At 40.8% G+C, this 20,731-nt stretch overlaps 1 protein-coding gene across 1 annotated transcript in view; it reads right to left on the bottom strand.

Moving 5' to 3' along the window:
- Window positions 1–19,415, bottom strand: part of LOC126353899 (fatty acid synthase-like) — a 416,829-nt gene extending 397,414 nt beyond the window's left edge. The window contains exon 1 of the mRNA XM_050003123.1: window positions 19,349–19,415. The gene's annotated coding sequence lies outside the window, so the exon portion shown is untranslated. The remainder of the gene's footprint in view (window positions 1–19,348) is intronic.
- Window positions 19,416–20,731: the final 1,316 nt, after the last annotated feature.

Here is a 20,731-nt window from a genome sequence, read left to right as displayed (position 1 = left end):
TATAGCGATAAGAAGTGCAATAGTATCGAAGGAAATCGACGGAGATTCGAATTGTGAAATGATTTGGGTGAAGGTCACGGTTAAAGCAGGCTCAGACATGGTAATTGGATGTCTCTATAGGCCCCCGGGCTCAGCAGCTGTTGTGGCTCAGCACCTGAAGAATAATTTGGAAAATATTTCGAGTAGATTTCCCCACCATGTTATAGTTCTGGGTGGAGATTTTAATTTGCCGGATATAGACTGGGAGACTCAAACGTTCATAACGGGTGGCAGGGACAAAGAATCCAGTGAAATATTTTTAAGTGCTTTATCTGAAAACTACCTTGAGCAGTTAAACAGAGAACCGACTCGTGGCGATAACATATTAGACCTTCTGGTGACAAACAGACCCGAACTATTTGAATCAGTTAAAGCAGAACAGGGAATCAGCGATCATAAAGCGGTTACTGCATCGATGATTTCAGCCGTAAATAGAAATATTAAAAAAGGTAGGAAGATTTTTCTGTTTAGCAAAAGTGACAAAAAGCAGATTACAAAGTACCTGACGGCTCAACACAAAAGTTTTGTCTCAAGAACAGATAGTGTTGAGGATCAGTGGACAAAGTTCAAAACCATCGTACAATATGCGTTAGATGAGTATGTGCCAAGCAAGATCGTAAGAGATGGGAAAGAGCCACCGTGGTACAACAACCGAGTTAGAAAACTGCTGCGGAAGCAAAGGGAACTTCACAGCAAACATAAACATAGCCAAAGCCTTGCAGACAAACAAAAATTACGCGAAGCGAAATGTAGTGTGAGGAGGGCTATGCGAGAGGCTTTCAATCAATTCGAAAGTAAAGTTCTATGTACTGACTTGGCAGAAAATCCTAAGAAATTTTGGTCCTATGTCAAAGCGGTAGGTGGATCAAAACAAAATGTCCAGACACTCTGTGACCAAAATGGTACTGAAACAGAGGATGACAGACTAAAGGCCGAAATACTAAATGTCTTCTTCCAAAGCTGTTTCACAGAGGAAGACTGCACTGTGCTTCCTTTTCTAGACTGTCGCACAGTTGACAAAATGGTAGATATCGAAATAGAGGGATAGAGAAACAATTAAAATCGCTCAAAAGAGGAAAGGCCGCTGGTCCTGATGGGATACTCGTACCAGTTCGATTTTACACAGAGTACACGAAGGAACTTGCCCCCCTCCTTGCAGCGGTGTGCCGTAGGTCTCTAGAAGAGCGAAGCGTTCCAAAGGATTGGAAAAGGGCACAGGTCATCCGCGTTTTCAAGAAGAGACGTCGAACAGATGTGCAGAACTATAGACCTATATCTCTAACGTCGATCAGTTGTAGAATTTTGGAACACGTATTATGTTCGATTATAATGTCTTTTCTGGAGACTAGAAATCTACTCTGTAGGAATCAGCATGGGTTTCGAAAAAGACGGTCGTGTGAAACCCAGCTCGCGCTATTCGTCCACGAGACTCAGAGGGCCTTAGACACGGGATCACAGGTAGATGCCATGTTTCTTGACTTCCGCAAGGCGTTTGACACAGTTCCCCACAGTCGTTTAATGAACAAAGTAAGAGCATACGGACTATCAGATCAATTGTGTGATTGGATTGAGGAGTTCCTAGATAACAGAACGCAGCGTGTCATTCTCAATGGAGAGAAGTCTTCCGAAGTAAGAGTGATTTCAGGTGTGCCGCAGGGGAGTGTCATAGGACCGTTGCTATTCACAATATACATAAATGACCAGGTGGATGACATCGGAAGTTCACTGAGGCTTTTTGCAGATGATGCTGTGGTGTATCGAGAGGTTGCAACAATGGAAAATTGTACTGAAATGCAGGAGGATCTGCAGCGAATTGACGCATGGTGCACGGAACGGCAATTGAATCTCAATATAGACAAGCGTAATGTGATGCGAATACATAGAAAGATAGGTCCCTTATCATTTAGCTATAAAATAGCACGTCAGCAACTGGAAGCAGTTAATTCCATAAATTATCTGGGAGTACGCATTAGGAGTGATTTAAAATGGAATGATCATATAAAGTTGATCGTCGGTAAAGCAGATGCCAGACTGAGATTCATTGGAAGAATCCTAAGGAAATGCAGTCCGAAAACAAAGGAAGTAGGTTACAGTACGCTTGTTCGCCCACTGCTTGAATACTGCTCAGTAGTGTGGGATCCGTACGAGATAGGGTTGATAGAAGAGATAGAGAAGATCCAACGGAGAGCAGCGCGCTTCGTTACAGGATCATTTAGTAATCGCGAAAGCGTTACGGAGATTATAGATAAACTCCAGTGGAAGACTCTGCAGGAGAGACGCTCAGTAGCTCGGTACGGGCTTTTGTTAAAGTTTCGAGAACATACCTTCACTGAAGAGTCAAGCAGTATATTGCTCCGTCCAAAGTATATCTCGCGAAGAGACCATGAGGATAAAATCAGAGAGATTAGAGCCCACACAGAAGCATACGGACAATCCTTCTTTCCACGTGCAATACGAGACTGGAATAGAAGGGAGAACCGATAGAGGTACTCAGGGTATCCTCCGCCACATACCGTCAGGTGGCTTGCGGAGTGTAGATGTAGATGTAGATGGATGTGTGTGGTGTCCTTAGGTTACTTAGGTTTAAGTAGTTCTAAGTTCTAGGGGACTGGTGACCTCAGATGTTGAGTCCCATAGAGCTCAGAGCCATTTGAACCATTTTTGAACCATGAATCACCCTACTACAAATGACAGCTCCTCAAATGCACTGACCTTTTATACTTTATGTACATTATACTACCGCCTACTGTACGTGTGCATACTGCAATCCAATGACTGTCACCTCAGTGTAAGACCACGGCGCAGTGTGTCATAATCAGTACTCTTTCTCACTTTCGTCCTGACGACGATGACAAAGACGAGCAATTTGAGGCTTCCAGACAGTATACTTCACGCACAGAGACAGCAAGGTCTCATCCCTTATGTATGAGCTTAACGTTTCGGAAACGAGGTTTTACAATTCATTATGAGAACCGTTTTTTTCCAACCCCCATGAACATGGACCTTGTCGATGTTGGGGTGGTTGCGTGCCTCAGCGATAAAGATAGACGTACTGCAGCTGCAACCACAAAAGTGAGATATCTGCTGAGAGGCCAGACAAACATGTGGCTCCTGAAGAGGGGCAGCAGCCTCTGCAGTAGACGCAGGGGCATCAGTCTGGATGATTGACTGATCTAGCCTTTTAACAGCAACCAAAACGGGCTTGTTGTTCTAGTACAGCGAACGGCTGAAAGCAAGGGGAAACTAAAGCCGTAATTTTTCCCGGAGGCATGCAACTCTACTGTATGGTCAAATGATAATGACATCCTCTCGTATAAAATATTTCGGAGGTAAAATAGTTCCCCATTTGTATTTCCGGGAGAGGGCTGCTCAGGAGGATGTCGTCATTAGGAGAAAACATAACAGGCGTTGTACGGATCCGAGCGTGAAATGTTAGATCCCTTAATCGCGCAAGTAGGTTAGAAAATTTTAGAAAGGGAAGTGGATATATTGAAGTCAGAGATAGTGGGAATTTGTGAAATTCAGTGGCAGGATGAACAGCAATTTTGATCAGGTGAATACAGGGCTACAAATACAAAACCAGACAGGGGTAATACAAGAGTAGGTTCAGTATTAATGAAATAGGAAATCAGGTAAGCTAATAAAAAATAGCATAGTGAACGCATTATCGTGGCCAAGACAGACACAAAGCCAACACCTATGATAGTTGTAGAAGTTTATATGTCAACTAACTCCGCAGATGATGAAGAGATTGAAGAAATGTATATGAGATAAAAGAAATTGTTCAGATACTTGCGGCAGACGAGAATGTAATTATGATAGGGGACTGGAATTGGATACCAGGAAAAGAAAGAGAAGGAAAAATTGTACGTCAATATGGACTGGCGGAAAGAAATGAAGGAGGGAGCCGCTCGATAGAATTCTGCACAGAGCGTATCTACCCATCGCTAACACTTGGTTTAAATGTAATGAAAAAAGGTCATATACGTGGAAGGAAGCTGGAGACACGGGGAGGTTTCATATTGTTTATATAATAGTAAGACAGAGATAGAAGCTGAAATCGTTATAGGTACGGAAAGCTGGCTGAAGCCAGAGATAAATTCTGCCGAAATTTTTACAAAGGCACAGACGGTGATTAGAAAGGACAGATTGCATGCAACCGGTGGTGGTGTGTTTGTCGCTGTTAGTAGTAGCTTATCCTGTAGTGAAGTAGAAGTGGATAATTCCTGTGAATTATTATGGGTGGAGGTTACACTCAACAACTGAGGTAGGTTAATAATTGGCTCCTTTTACCGACCTCCCGACTCAGCAGCATTAGTGGCAGAACAACTGAGAGAAAATCTGGAATACATTTCACATAAATTTTCTCAGCATGTTATAGTCTTATGTGGAAATTTGAATTTACCAGATATAGACTGGGACACTCAGATGTTCAGGACGGGTGGTAGGAACAGAGCATCGAGTGACATTATACTGACTGCAGTATCCGAAAATTACCTCGAGCAATTAAACAGAGAACCGACTCGTGGAGATAGCATCCTGGATCTACTGATAACAAACAGACCCGAACTTTTCGACTCTTAAGCGCAGAACAGTGAATAAGTGATCATAAGGCCGTTTCAGCGTCCCTGAATATGGAAGTAAATAGGAATATAAAAAAAAGGAGGAAGGTTTATCTGTTTAGCAAGAGTAATAGAAGGCAGATTTCAGACTACCTAAGAGTTCAAAACTAAAATTTCTGTTCCAACACTGACAATGTTGAGTTTTTATGGAAAAAGTTCAAGGCAATCGTAATATGACCTTTTTTGACAGGTACGTGCGCGGGTAAAACTGTGAGGGACGGGAAAAACCCACCGTGGTTCAACAACAAAGTTAGGAAACTACTGTGAAAGCAAAGAGCGCTTCACTCCCAGATCAAACGCAGCCAGAACTTCTCAGACAAACAGAAGCTAAACGATGTCAAAGTTAGCGTAAGGAGGGCTATGCGTGAAGCGTTCAGTGAATTCGAAAGTAAAATTCTATGCACCGACTTGACAGAAAATCCTAGAAAGTTCTGGTTATACGTTAAATCAGTAAGTGGATCGAAACAGCATATCCAGACACTCCGGGATGATGATGGCATTGAAACAGAGGATGACACGCGTAAAGCTGAAATACTAAACACCTTTTTCCAAAGCTGTTTCACAGAGGAAGACCGCACTGCAGTTCCTTCTCTAAATCCTCGCACAAACGAAAAAATGTCTGACATCGAAATAAGTGTCCAAGGAATAGAAAAGCAACTGGAATCACTCAACAGAGGAAAGTCCACTGGACGTGACGGGATACCAATTCTACACAGAGTACGCGAAAGAAATTGCCCCCCTTCTAACAGCCGTGTACCGCCAAGTCTCAGGGTACGGAAGGTTCTAAATGATTGGAAAAGAGCACAGGTAATCCCAGTCCTCAAGATGGGTCGTCGAGCAGATGCGCAAAACTATAGACCTATATCTCTGACGTCGATCTGTTGTAGAATTTTAAAACTATTTTTTTCCTCGCGTATCATGTCATTTCTGGAAACCCAGAATCTACTCTGTAGGAGTCTACATGGATTCCGGAAACAGCGATCGTGTGAGACCCAACTCGATTTATTTGTTCATGAGACCCAGAAAATATTAGATACAGGCTCCCAGGTAGATGCTATTTTCCTTGACTTCCGGAAGGCGTTCGATACAATTCCGCTCTGTCGCATGATAAACAAAGTAAGAGCCTACGGAATATCAGACCAGCTGTGTGGCTGGATTGAAGAATTTTTAGCAAACAGAACACAGCATGTTGCTCTCAGTGGAGAGACGTCTACAGATGTTAAAGTATCCTCTGGCGTGCCACAGGGGAGTTTTATGGGACCATTGCTTTTCACAATACATATAAATGACCTAGTAGATAGTGTCGTAAGTTCCATGCTGCTTTTCACGGATGATGCTGTAGTATACAGAGAAGTTGCTGCATTAGAAAATTGCAGCGATACGCAGGAAGAATTGCAGCGGATAGGCACTTGGTGCAGGGAGTGGCAACTGACCCTTAATATAGACAAATGTTATGTACTGCGAATACATAGAAAGAAGGATCCTTTATTGTATGATTGTATGATAGCGGAACAAACACTGGTAGCAGTTACTTCTGTAAAATATCTGGGAGTCTGCGTGCGGACGCGATTTGAAGTGGAATGATCACATAATATTAATTGCTGCTAAGGCGGGTACCAGGTTGAGATTCATTCGGAGAGTCGTTAGAAAATGTAGTCCATCAACAAAGGAGGTAGCTTACAAAACACTCGTTCGACCTATACTTGAGTATTGCTCATCAGTGTGGGATCCGTACTAGATCCGGTTGACGGAGGAAATAGAGATGATCCAAAGAAGAGCGGCGCGTTTCGTCACAGGGTTATTTGGTAAGCGTGATAGCGTTACGGAAATGTTTAGCAAACTCAAGTGGCAGACTCTGCAAGAGAGGCGCTCTGCATCGCGGTATAGCTTGCTGTCCATGTTTCTAGAGGGTGCGTTTCTGGATGAGGTATCGAATATATTGCTTCCCCCTACTTATACCTCCCGAGGAGATCACGAATGTAAAATTAGAGAGATTCGAGCGCGCACGAAGGATTTCCGGCAGTCGTTCTTCCCGCGAACCATACGCGACTGGAACAGGAAAGGGAGGTAATGACAGTGGCACGTAAAGTGCCCTCCGCCACACACCGTTGGGTGGCTTGCGGAGTATAAATGTAGATGTAGATGTATATTTTAAATTGTAAGTCATTTCAATAGGCAGGTGGGCTTTCTTACACAATTTATTGGTTACGAACTGCAGATTAAATCTAAAGTAATTCCTAAAAGGTAGGAAATTAAGGAGGTGAAACCTGGACAATTTGAAAGAACCAGAGGTGATTGAGAGTTCCCAAGGGAGCATTAGGGAACAATTACCTAGAACAGGGGAGAGGAATGCAGTCGTAGAAGAATGCGTAGCTGTGAGAGATGAAATGGTGAAGGCAGCAGAGCATGAAATAGGTAATAAGAAGAAGTATTGTAGAAATCATTGAATAACAAAGGAGATATTGAATGTAATTGATGAAAGGAGAAAATATCAAAATGCAGCAAATGAAAGAGACGAAAGTGAATACAAACTTCTAAGAAATTCGATTAACAAGAAGTGAAAAATGGCTAAGCAAGCATGGCTAAAGGACAAGCGTACGGATTTAGAAGCACACGCCGCCTACAGGCAAATTAAAGAGACCTCTGGAGATAAGAGAAGCAGCTATTTGAAAATCAAGAGACCAGATGGAAAACCAGTTCCAAGTAAAGAAGGTAGAGCTGAAAGGTGGAGGGAGTATATAGAGCGTCTATACAAGGGAAATGAATTGAAAGCAATGTTATAGAAAGGCAAGAGGACGTAGATGGAGATGATATGGAAGATATGATGCTGCGAGAAGAGTTTGACAGAGCACTGAAAGATCTAATTCGAAACAAGGCCCCGGAAGCAGACGATATTCCGTTGGGACTACTAATACCTTTGGGAAAGCACACACAGGGAGAAGAAATTAAAACTTTTAAGGTTTGCCAAGATACTGTAATTCCGCCACAGACAGCAAAAGACTTGGAAGAGTAGTTGAACGGAATGGACACTGTCTTGAAAGGAGAATATAAGATAAGCATCGAAAAAAGCAAACCAAGGATAATGGAGTGTAGTCGAATTAAATCAGGTGATGCTGAGGGTATTAGATTAGGATACGAGATAAAGTAGTGGTTGAGGTTTGATAATTGAGCAGGAAAATAACTGATGCTGGCCAAGGTGGAGAGTATATAAAATGTACTCTAAAAAATGGTTCAAATGGCTCTGAGCACTATGGGACTTAACATCTATGGTCATCAGTCCCCTAGAACTTAGAACTACTTAAACCTAACTAACCTAAGGACATCACACAACACCCAGTCATCAGGAGGCAGAGAAAAAAATGTACTCTGATAGTGGGAAAAAAGCGTTTCTGAAGAAGAGGAATTTGCTAATATCGAATGTAGATTTAAGTGTTAGGAAGTCTTTTCTGAAAGTATTAGTATGGAGCGTAGCCAACAACGAAAATGAAACATGGACGATAAATAGTTTTGAGAAGAAGAGAGTAGAAGATTTTGGAATGTAGTGCTACAGAAGAATACTGAAGATTAGATGGGTAGATCACGTACTAATAATGAGGTACTGAACAAATGGGAGAGAAAAGACATTTGTGTCACAACCTGACTAGAAGAAGAGATCGGTTGGTAGTACACATTCTGAGATATCAAATGAGTCACCAATTTAGTACTAGAGGGAAGTGTATGTGTGTGTGGGGGGGGGGAGGGGGGGGGTGGGGGCGTAAAAACCGCAGGAGGAGACCAAGAGAAGAATACAGTAAGCAGATTCAGTAGTAAGTTGCAGTAGTTATACGGAAATGAAGACACTTGCATAGGATAGAGTAGAGAGCTGTATCAAATCAGTCTTCGGACTGATAACAACAACAGCATTGGTCTTTTTTTTTGAGTTGGTGAGGGATTGTTAGGAATTTAGAAATTAAACTGACGCTAAAGATGCATCCCAAAGAATTTATTTCTATGGAATGGGTAAATTGATGTGCTGAAGATTCTATTTTTGTGTAGAATTTTTGTGATTTTTTACTGTATTGTAACATGAATTTTTGTGTTTTGGAGGTCTGTGGGAATGATTGTATTTGGTGGGTAATGGGGTACAACTACTACTAGTCGAATAAATTTGTTTTGTATATCTTAGATCTTCTAGACGTTGGAATTGGTTGCCAATGAACAGATTTTAGAGCCATAAGTGAGCATACGTAAACAAAAACTTAAAAGATTTTTAGTTTAGTTTTCATGATGATGAATTTCCTTTGATTAACAAGTACGTTTGATATATGAATTGATTTCCTTTGTTTCAAAGACTTTTGTTGTGGTTTTGGAACGTCAGTTAAGAATCCAAGATGAAGCCAAGATACTTGACATTGTTCTTCTGTAGTAGATGGTTACATTCATAATAATTACAACATCCTGGATTACTCTTTCTTGGTAATCATAATAAGTTGACTATTGTTGATGTTAATGGTAACTTTCCAAAGATGAAGCCAGTTCTGGAGCCGGCTGATGGTGGCCGAACGGTTCTAGGCGCTTCAGTCTGGAACCGCGTGACCGCTACGGTCGCAGGTTCGAATCCTGCCTCGGGCATGGTTGTGTGTGATGCCCTTAGGTTACTTAGGTTTAAGTAGTTCTAAGTTCTAGGGGACTGATGACCTCAGATTTTAAGTCCCATAGTGCTCAGAGCCATCTGAACCAGTTCTGGATTTCTTTAAGGTGTTGTTGTAAATTGCAGGTGATGAATTTGAGATCTGAGCTGCTTCTGTAAGCACATGTGTCGTCTGCAAATAACGAGAGTTGCTCGCGCGGTTGGTACGGAATGTCGTTCGTATAAATAAAATAGAGGGTTGGACCAGAAACGGATCCCTGAGGCATTCAGGCTTCTGTTTCCCTCAGCTGGCTATTTTTAAATCATGACAGAAATTTTACTAAACGCTGTGTCCTGAGCCGGACGCTCTGATATATACAGGGCAGTGCGAAATAGTCTAAAAAGCTTGTAAGGATGTTGCAGGGTAGGCTGTGCTTGTTAACAAAAACATCGATATGTTGGGCCGTTTCCGAGTTAATTAGAATTGAAACTAGTTAACCAGATCGTTGAGCGCACAAATTCAAGCGGCCTGCCAGAGACAAAATCGCCAAAAGTGTTCTTCGTTTGTGTTCTTAAAACCGAACAACAGAGGGATAAAAAAATTGGACATGGCCGGTAGTAAGGGTCGAACCTGGGCCAAACCTGTTAGTAATGTCCAGTGGAACATAATAAACCGCAATGTGATCATTGTTTCTTAATAAAAGTGTTATTTCTGTTCTTCTCTTTGCATATTTCTTTCAGTTATCTTCTGTTCTATGGTGCAGCAGTTCTTTCTACATATGGTCCAGGTTTCTTCGAGCTCTGCCACTTTGCAGTGGCAAATCACACGAAAGTAACTTTCGTCCTTAAGTTTTGCACACCAGTGTACTTGATGTCTACTATGAAAATAAATTGTCTTTCTGAATACGCAATAAAAAAGGTAGGAAAAGCTACGAATATACTCTGACGGGAGAAAATACCAACACCAAAAATAATTAATCTAGAGTAATGAAATTTCGGGAATACGTTTGTCTACGTAACATATTTAAACGATTAACACTCTAAGGTCACAGGTTAATGTAAGCGCGGTATGCCATTGCAAATGTGAAATGCTGGTTTATTAATAACCAGTATCCTCCTGAATGTTGAATGCAAGGTTGCAAGCGTGCATGCTTTGCGTTGTACAGACACCGGATGTCCATTTGTGGGATGGAGTTCCATGCCTGTTACACTTGGTCGATTTAATGTTGTTTGTTGACAAGGGCCTTGCCGCAGTGGGCACACCGGTTCCCGTCAGATCACCGAAGTTAAGCGCTGTCGGGCGTGGCCGGCACTTGGATGGGTGACCATCCGCGCCGCCATACGCTGTTGCCATTTTTCGGGGTGCATTCAGCCTCGTGATGCCAATTGAGGAGCTACTCGACCGAATAGTAGCGGCTCCAGTCAAAGAAAACCATCGTAACGGCCGGGAGAGCGGTGTGCTGACTACACGCCCCTCCTATCCGCCTCCTTATTGAGGATAACGCGGCGGTCGGATGGTCCCAATGGGCCAGTTGTGGCCTGAAGACGGAGTGCTAATGTTGTTTGTGGATGACACTGGAGCTGTCGAATGGCGTCCCATGTGTGCTCGATTGGAGACAGAGCTAATGATCGAGCAGGCGAAGCCTATATGTCCACACTCTGCAGAGCATGTTGGGTTACAATATCGGTATGTGGGCGAGCGTTATCGTGTTGGAAAACACCGCCTGGAATACTGTTACGGTGCTGCGCTGGATTAGCCGAGCGGTGAAGGGCGCTGCAGTCATCGACTGTGCGGCTGGTCCCGGCGGTGGTTCGAGTCCTCCCTCGGCCATGGGTGTGTGTGTTTGTCCCTAGGATAATTTAGGTTAAGTAGTGTGTAAGCTTAGGGACTGATGACCTTAGCAGTTAAGTCCCATAAGATTTCACACACATTTAAAAAAAAAATGCTGTGCTGTCCAGTAAAAATGTGCAGTTTCGTTTTCTTTCTCGCAGTCAATTTAACTGCGATATCAGTGCATTTTTTTTTTACCATGGTTTGCCGTTACATAAATACACGTCCGGGACTTGAAGACGGGTCTCCTGCTTCAGCTTTATCCATTTTGAAGATAAAGTTGAGACTCATATGTCTCCAGAAAAATGTAATTCTATCAGATGACATAAATTGCTTCTCCCATATTGTAAACAAAAATTGTGCAAACAACAATGTGCCTTTTTGTTTTCTCCCCCGCAAATGCTTAACAGAGAAAAGGAAAACTGTATTTTTGCCTTATTGGATTATGAATAGAATACTAATACCAACACTTCATAATCCTATCCGTGGCCGGATTAAAACTATGCGAAATAGTGTCACTGAAGCTCATATCCTCACAGATCCAGGAGCAGGAGAGATCTTGGGTGATGGTTTTCCATGTCCAGTTCAGGCAAGTGCCGGGTTGGTCCCATACTATAGGCCACAGTCAATTCCTTACGAATTCCTTTCTTTCCTGAAAGATACCAATTCCCTTAAAGATGCTTAAATAAAAAAAAGCTACATCAAGGGCGAGCCAAACAATTTCTTGGAAGGATGTACTGATACAACATGTCTTCAAGTTTTACTACGAGAATGATGTTCTACAGCGAAATGTCTTATTTGTAATGTCCCTGGAACAGCGAGACCAACCACCATAGGTCTAACATATTTGTAAATAAAAGTTACACAAAGACAATGTATGTTGTACATCGCAAGGTTGTATAACCATATTACTATGAATACATACAAACTGATTTGTGAAGTCGCATACGTTATAAGTCTAATCAGTTTTGAGATCCCGAAACTGTAGGTCATAGTATTTGTGCATTCTGTTTTGTTTAATATATAAATCTGGTTGCTATAGTTTCAAGTTGACTGTTGAGATCATAAAATTGTTCTCGATAACATAAGGAAATTGAAGAATTTTAATGAACTGAAAGATTATTTAATAAAATATGAGATAGATTTGAGGAACCTGGGTTGCTTTGCTGTGCTGAAGGAATTCTGACTTGGTTTCAGATAAGCCATAAATACAAGACTGTTGTAGGGAAAAGACTGCTATTGTTACAAATGATTTGAAACGCTAATTCGTTTGGCAATGGAATGAAGTTATTCTACTGCCAAATAATGTGGATGAGTATCTCTCAGTTGCATATAGAGTGTGTGTTACACTTTTTTCAGAAAAACTTTTCTTGATTAAATTTATTGACCAAATACTAAAGCAAATTATGTGTATAAAATTGAAAAATAAATAAATATGTTCCCAGAATAAATGAAAAACATGAGCATTTCTAACGTCCTCGTTAATAAATCGGAACTGCCCCTTGACAAAATCCTGGCCACGTCCTTGCCCAGACAAATGCACAATTTATCGATATTTTCGGAACTGGAAAACCCATCATACTATGAAGAGTTAGAAATAATCCCGCACGTTTTATGATGCCTTATAGGGCCGTATTTCTTTGACGGTGCAGTGTATCAACATTCTTGCTTGCAAACGTTGCGTGAATGGTTCATTCCTCAGCTCCAGAGACTGAACAATCTTGGTGAGAATTGGCTTCAACAAGATGGAGCTCCTGCCCTCTACGCCTTCCGTCTTTGAGAATTGGATGCAGTGTTACCACATAGGTGGACAGGGACACGATCGATGCATCTGCCAGCCTCCATCGATTATTCTCACAGGAGTCCAGATCTGACCTCATGCACCAATTCAATGTGGGTAATGGGGAATAATTAAGTAGCTTGTTGTGAAAGAACGATACCAGGCAATTGACGAGTTGAAGCAAGCTGTTCCAGGACATCACGCTGCCTATGCTTCGGAAAATTTGACACAGGACCTGGCGCCGCATCGTTTTGTGACACGACAATTATAGTGCTCATCGTAATGTTTTGGATCGCTAAACGAGCTGGAACGTAAAGTATCAACGTTTGTCACACTTTGCTATGACATGTACAAAATAATAAAAAAAAAAATACACACCACGACGATGCCGGTGAGAGGGGGGGGGGAACAGGTAACAAGTCGTTCGGGCAATACTGTAGACTTGTGAGTAAAGTAATAATCTTCTTAGTATATTGCACTATCCAAAATCCTAAGCTCATCCTGTCAGTACACATTAACTCAAACTTTTCTGTTAATTCTGTACAACCTGTAACTATTGCTGGTTGTGTGGTCAGTGTTGTCTAAGGTCTAAATAAATAAATATATTTAAGTTGTTCCAATTGCGAGCTTTAGGTGAAACACTGTACAATCGAAAACGGTTATAACTACATCGAACGGACTGACGATTTGCGGTCGTAATAGCCGATGCTCGCGCGTACTGCGTTTTTGCTGTGTTTTTTCGATAAAAATTTCGTATACTTGTATTTTAGGCTGCCGTAGTACTAACACTACAAAAATTAGCAGAAGTACAGTACAACTACTGTTTGGGTTGCCATATCTAGCTGGGACCTCGTCGGGACACTTTGGAATGGGGGTGTAGAAATGAAGTAAAAAATTTATTTAATATAATTATTTTTATTTAGAACACAACTACATGGAATTTATGGCGGCAGAAGTAGTTGGTACACCATATTTTTCGGAAGATTCCAGCTTTTCAACAAGTCTTTTTTCCCTTTTACGTATTTATAAACTCAATGCAAGTCAGTCTGCAGTTAAACTGGCACGGTAAGAATGGATTCCACAGTCCTTGGCAACAGTCGATTTCTTTCATCAGTCCGCTGAGCCGACATAAGCGAAAGTACTCTTTCCACAATGGCGTTGTGTGCGGAAATAGAAAACAAGTACTCCCAGAATTTTAGCAGTTGACATTTACGTTCAAGGTTTTCAGTTTCCTTAAGAAAGTAAATCCACCTTTCTACCACCGAGAGTTTACACTTCCAAACTTCCAAGTCACGTTTTGTTTCTAAAAAGCTCTTCAGGTACATATATTACTGCAAACAATTATCGCCTGAAATCTTCACACCATTTTTAGTAAGGTATATAACAGTGTTTTCAATCAACACCCAATGTGGGGTTTCAGATAGCATCACACCCAATCTGGCGTTTCAGATAGCATCTTCCAGTCAAATACTCGATATTCATCAAAAGTAATACACCATTTCTCTAAGTAATCAAATGCTATGGGTTACAGAGCCGTTGTCTCTTCCTCAAATTTCGACATCAAATTAATTATTTTTTGGTTAGGATTCTCATTCTTTAATTTGTTCAAATTCATCTTTGCCTTTCACTCAGACATCTTTAAGCGGCGATTAATATATTGCATATTTCAGTTATCGAGACTTTATTCTTCTCCATGCTTTTTATATATTTTCTTTCGAACAGAGCCAAGTTTGACTACAGAAACATGAAGTACATTTCACTGACTGGACTACTGAAAATCTGAAATTATTTTAGGTGGCCTGTCTTCAGGATCAAAAATTGTTTTAAGGGAATCCAGAGCTTAACAATCCTTTCAACTGCGGGCATTAACGACAGCCATCTTATTTTTGAGTGTGACAGAAGTGTGATACAAGAGTCTTCTAGAGGTCAAATGTAGGGATGTAGAGGCTTATCTCACTAGGGGTAAGATAGATACTGCCTACAGGAAAATTAAAGAGACCTCCGGAGAAAAGAGAGCCGCTTGTATGAATATCAAGAGCTCAGAGGGAAACCCAGTTTTAAGCAAATAAGGGAAGGCAGAAAGGTGGGCGGAGTATATAGAGGGTTTATACAAGGGCGATGTACTTGAGGACAATATTATGGAAATGGAAGAGGATGTAGATGAAGATGAAATGGGTGATGTGATACTGCGTGAAGAGTTTGACAGAGAACTGAATGACCTGAGTCGAAACAAGGCCCCGAGAGTAGACAACATTCCATTAGAACTACTGACAGCCTTGGGAGAGCCAGTCCTGACAAAACTCTACCATCTGGTGAGCAAGATGAATGAGACAGGCGAAATACCCTCAGACTTCAAGAAGAATATAATAATTCCAATCCCAAAGAAAGCAGGTGTTGACAGATGTGAAAATTACCGAACAATCAGTTTAATAAGTCACAGCTGCAAAATACTAACGCGAATTCTTTACAGACGAATGGAAAAACTAGTAGAAGCCAACCTCGGGGAAGATCAGTTTGGATTCCGTAGAAATATCGGAACACGTGAGGCAATACTGACCCTACGACTTATCTTAGAAGAACGATAGAGGAAAGGCAAACCTACGTTTCTAGCATTTGTAGACTTGGAGAAAGCTTTTGACAATGTTGACTGGAATACTCTCTTTCAAATTCTGAAGGTGGCAGGGGTAAACTACAGGGAGCGAAATGTTTTTTACAATTTGTACAAAAACCAGATGGCAGTTATATGAGTCGAGGGACATCAAAGGTAAGCAGTGGTTGGGAAGGGAGTGAGACAGGATTGTAGCCTCTCCCCGATGTTATTCAATCCCTATATTGAGCAAGCAGTGAAGGAAATAAAAGAAAAATTCGGAGTAGGTATTAAAATCCATGGAGAAGAAATAAAAACTTTGAGGTTCGCCGATGACATTGTAATTCTGTCACAGACAGCAAAGGACTTGGAAGAACAGTTAAACGGAATGGATAGTGTCTTGAAAGGAGGATAAAAGATGAACATCAACAAAGGCAAAAGGAGGATAATGGAATGTAGTCGAATTAAGTCGTGTGATGCTGAGCGAAATAGATTAGGAGTTTTGCTATTTGGGCAGTAAAATAACTGATGATGGTCGAAGGATATAAAATATAGACAGGCAATGGCAAGGAAAGCATTTCTGAAGAAGAGAAATTTGTTGACATCGAGTATAGATTTAAGTGTCAGGAAGTCGTTTCTGAAAGTATTTGTATGGAGTGTAGCCATGTATGGAAGTGAAACATGGACGATAAATAGTTTAGACAAAAAGAGAATAGAAGCTTTCGAAATGTGGTGCTACAGAAGAATGCTGAAGATAAGGTGGATAGATCACGTAACTAATGAGGAGGTATTGAATAAGATTGGGGAGAAGAGAAGTTCGTGGCACAACTTGACTAGAAGAAGGACTCGGTTGGTAGGACATATTCTGAGGCATCAAGAGATCGCCAATTTAGTATTGGAGGGCAGCGTGGAGGGTAAAAATCGTAGAGGAAGACCAAGAGATGAATACACCAAGCAGATTAAGAAGGATGTAGGTTGCAGTAGATACTGTGAGATGAAGAAGCTTGCACAGGATAGAGTAGCATCATACCAGTCTCAGAACTGAAGAACACAACAACAAACAACAACAGAAGAGTCTGATGGTTGACATCAGCTACAAGCAGATCTCTTCGAGCTCCTCTGTCCTCACCATGTATATTGGAAAATAATTAAATATTTTTATGACGATTATTTCAATGTCGACCGTTAAGACTCCAGCAGCGCTTGATATAGTACTGTGAAGAATATGGGCAGGGCATCCAATTCTTTCAACATTTTTGTTAGTTCTTCTTCAATATCTTGAAATGCATTTTGCTGGCCGCGTTGATGTAGCCTTCCGAAGTTGGTATTGGCACTGTCTCCACAAAAAGCGATTACTTTATCTTATGGAATTTGCAGTTCTCTAGACAAAACTTTGCAATTGTCTCCGATGTTTCGTTAATTAGACAACCAAACTTCAACAGTTTTTGATGGATTCCGTCAGCTTCACTTCGATGCATAAGTGCCCATGCCGCAAAATGCAACTTCTTGCAACTGTTTTATGCATTCAGACAAGGGGTGGCGTGCGAGAATATTTTTAACAATGCCTATAGCTTCAGTACTGGCTGTAGACAGCTTTGCGACTACTTTGGAGTCAACATACATAGCGGTATTAAGTTTTACAGTACAGCAAGAGAACTGAAGGATTAATTATGCTTGACAATAAGCTGTTGTTAGTTCTGCAGCAGCAACGGGCAATTCTTCCTGGGTTTCTTCTTTAATCATGAACGTAGAAATAGGCTTTCATGTCGATGCTGTCGCGAATCTGTTTGTATGTTTCTCCGTCGAAACACTTCCATGTGTTACTGAGGTGAAGGAGCAACAAATCTCACACAACGCTTTTTGATCCACACGTCATTTCTTGACAAAAGACCACTCTTCAGTGTAATCATCCGAAAAGTGACAGTTTCTCTTTCCACCCTTAGGGATTTTCGTGAACAAAGGTGTAGCAACAATGTAAACTGTTCAATAATGTCGAGCACATTCTTCAATAATGAATGAGATAAGATATTGAGTATGTTTAATACTTACTGTAAATGCTGTTTAGTACAACAGTGATGAATCACACAACTTCATTCCATTTAGTCTATTGCAAGAATTAATCAAAAGTAGCAAAATGAAAAGGCGATCCTCTATACACAAATTACACAACGACCTGAACTTTCTGCTATGTTTCTCTTTAAAATGCTGTACGAATGTCATTAATGGTGCCTAACACACTGAAAATATTTAACACACATAACTACCCAACATCAACAACGAATACACTAACAATTCATTTTTGTACTTAGAAAAAATAATGCATACTAGAATTTAATTTTCTAGTTTTCTACAACCACAGCAAGGGAAGTATTGTTTAGTTTTTTAACCAGCTTTTACCCCAAATTCAATACACTAACGCATACTGCAGTATACTGCCCCACTTAAGGCAATCAGTTATCTTTGTTTATTACATTTAAGATGTGCGTATGCGTTTTTTATTTGACAATGCATTCGTTTTCACGCAGAAAACAAGCCAGAAAATAAGCGTTACATTGTTGATAATAATCGCCAATACGTTACAAGCAAAAATGAACGTTGGGGGTTACAGCCGATGTATTTCTCCGCATATGTATTAAGAAATACGTCGTTTTATACGATAAATCGCAAAACACTGTGTCGTACTAAGCGATTTTTTTTTAAAAAAAATATAGAGTTTATATAGGAGTTAGACGGAACCGTTAGATTGCGTTGTTAGAGCTAGTACGTCACTACGTCTACAAAATCCATGTCGCTATAAACGGTATTCAATGTAAATTGTATCAATTGAAATATAAACTTTTTTTGTTTGTTTCGCAAAACTTTATTTTTGATTCCAAAGATGTCAACTAAACAAAGATAGACACATTTCAGTATCTTACATGGAGGTAAAAAAACGTCCATCGTGTCTTAGCCTATCAATTCTCGACTAAAACTGTAAATGTTATCTCTGTCGACTATTTTGACACAGCTATACCTGTATTGCACAATCTTTTGACATTCATTTGAATAGAATTAACTCTTAACTATGAATTAACTGAAACTGGGATAGAGTTGTGTACAAATGAATGGGCATTTGTGTGATTACGTGTTTATAAAACTAGGCACCAAGGTTCCATTCCTACGTAGGAACTGCAGTACTATCTAAAAGGGAAGAATAATTGAACTGAGTCGCCTCATTCAATGTGTGTCCCCACATTTACTACTGAAACGACAGACTGAAATAAATTATTCACTCTTTTTACATAATGCTACAGATTCGAAAGTAGAGATGAATGTTTGTGCCTTCATTCATAAACAGGTAATCACGCTCCAGTGTATGTAGATCCATAGTTAGAGAAGTGCTGTCCTAATGAACGGCCAGCCAGTGTGGCCGAGCGGTTTCAGGCGCTTCAGTCTGGATCCGCGCGGCCGCTACGGTCGCAGGTTCGAATCCTGCCTCGGGCATGGATGTTTGTGATGTCCTTAGGTTAGTTAGATTTAAGTAGTTCTAAGTTCTAGGGGACTGATGACCTCAGATGTTAATTCCCATAGTGCTCAGAGACATTTGAACGTAATGAACATCATAGGGGTGCACGGTAAAAATGTAACTATGTAAAAAAAAGGTCAACAGAGATAACTTTTATAGTTTCCATCGAGAACTGGAAAACTGCTTAGTTAAGAAGTGTTTATCTTTCCTCGGTTGTCATCTTTGGAATTAATAGCGTACTGGAAAAGAAGCGTACAATCCGAAACCTAGGTGGTACAAAAATAATGAAGTTTTATGAACTAAGGCAAGTAAGTGTTCCGTTCCGTTAGTACGAAAAAATAAATAAAAACAAGAGTGGTATAGCACTTGACATACCTCTGTGACAAATCGTAGTCCTCTCGCGCAGTGTACCCAGTCGCGCTCGCAGGGCGCTCTTCCTCCAATGGGTGGAGGGGCGGCATCTGCCTCTGACTTTATAACCTCTTGAAAATCACCTGCGCTGCCTTCACAATAACAACTGCTCTGTAGTCACCGAGGTTCCCACACACCGAAACATCTCAAACTGACACATGTGTTCGTACACTGTTTAGCCTCAGTTCCTAATGCTTTTAAAAGTAAAATAAAGGTTATTTGTCCAGTTCTCACTTTTTTTTTCACATTGTCGATCCAGTGCACCTGAGCTAGAACCCGCCCGTTGTTGTTTAAACCTTTTGAAGGTATCGAATAGGAATAATCCCTTCCACGACAGAAAAAACTGGTCACAATCTGTCGGTCAGATGTAGAAGGCTTGATTGCCCCACCACCCCAGACATCCACCTACTGCTTCCATTACTGATTCGTCCCTTACGTGAGGTGGTCGGCCAGCATTGCATCCACGGCAGCCACCCGCAACACAATATTGCCAGGATAATTTTTACAACTGTTAAATTTTTCGTGAACATCTTTTTCATTTTAGCTTAGGTCTGCATTCAATAAGTTCAGTAATATTTTACCAAAGGTTTTTCTAGTTAAGTCTTCTCCCTTTCTTCTCATGTGTCTGAGGCGATAGCTGTTTCACAGATCTTTAATTACCAATTGTTTAGTGCCACTATGAGCAATTTATCTTTTTTTTCTCTTAAGACATTCTGCATATGGATCAACTTCAAGGGACTAGATGTCCTTAATTCCAATAATAATGGTCTATTTTGAATTCAATCACCAGCTGCTGAAAGGAGAAGTCTCTTTACAGTCCCTTATCAACATTGCAAGAAATTCGTAAACCGTTCAAAACAAAGACTTTTATTAAGGCGAGGTATTCCAGTTTTTCCGTTTACTACTACATGGCTAATTTGAAAAGAGGTTTAAGGAAAATGATTAAGGAGCTGAAATTTTGAGCAAATCTTAATAAGGAAAAAATCGAAATGAATCTGTACTTTACAAATCACTGTGAAGTACACGACAGAGGGCACTTCCCAGTGTATCAGTTATAAGGTTTTCTTTCCGTACCATTTACGCACGGAGCGCGGGAAGAATGTTACCTTAGGCCGCGTTTACACCGAAATAGAAACATGTTCTGCATCAATGTTCACAAAATTGTTCGCTGTTAGTATTGGACTACCTATGTTCGCAACATGTTGCAATGACAAACAGTGTTCCACGGCTCTATAGGCACGGACGTAAGAACACTGTTTCTGTTCTGTTAACACTAAATGCCGCTATGCAGCGCTAGTGTTTGTTTATGCTCTGATCTACTTCACAAACTGCACAACTATTAAATGA

This window comes from Schistocerca gregaria, chromosome 3, assembly GCF_023897955.1.
Source record: "Schistocerca gregaria isolate iqSchGreg1 chromosome 3, iqSchGreg1.2, whole genome shotgun sequence".
In the NCBI taxonomy this organism is placed as follows: domain Eukaryota; kingdom Metazoa; phylum Arthropoda; class Insecta; order Orthoptera; family Acrididae; genus Schistocerca; species Schistocerca gregaria.
This window is presented reverse-complemented; position numbering and strand designations above follow the sequence as displayed.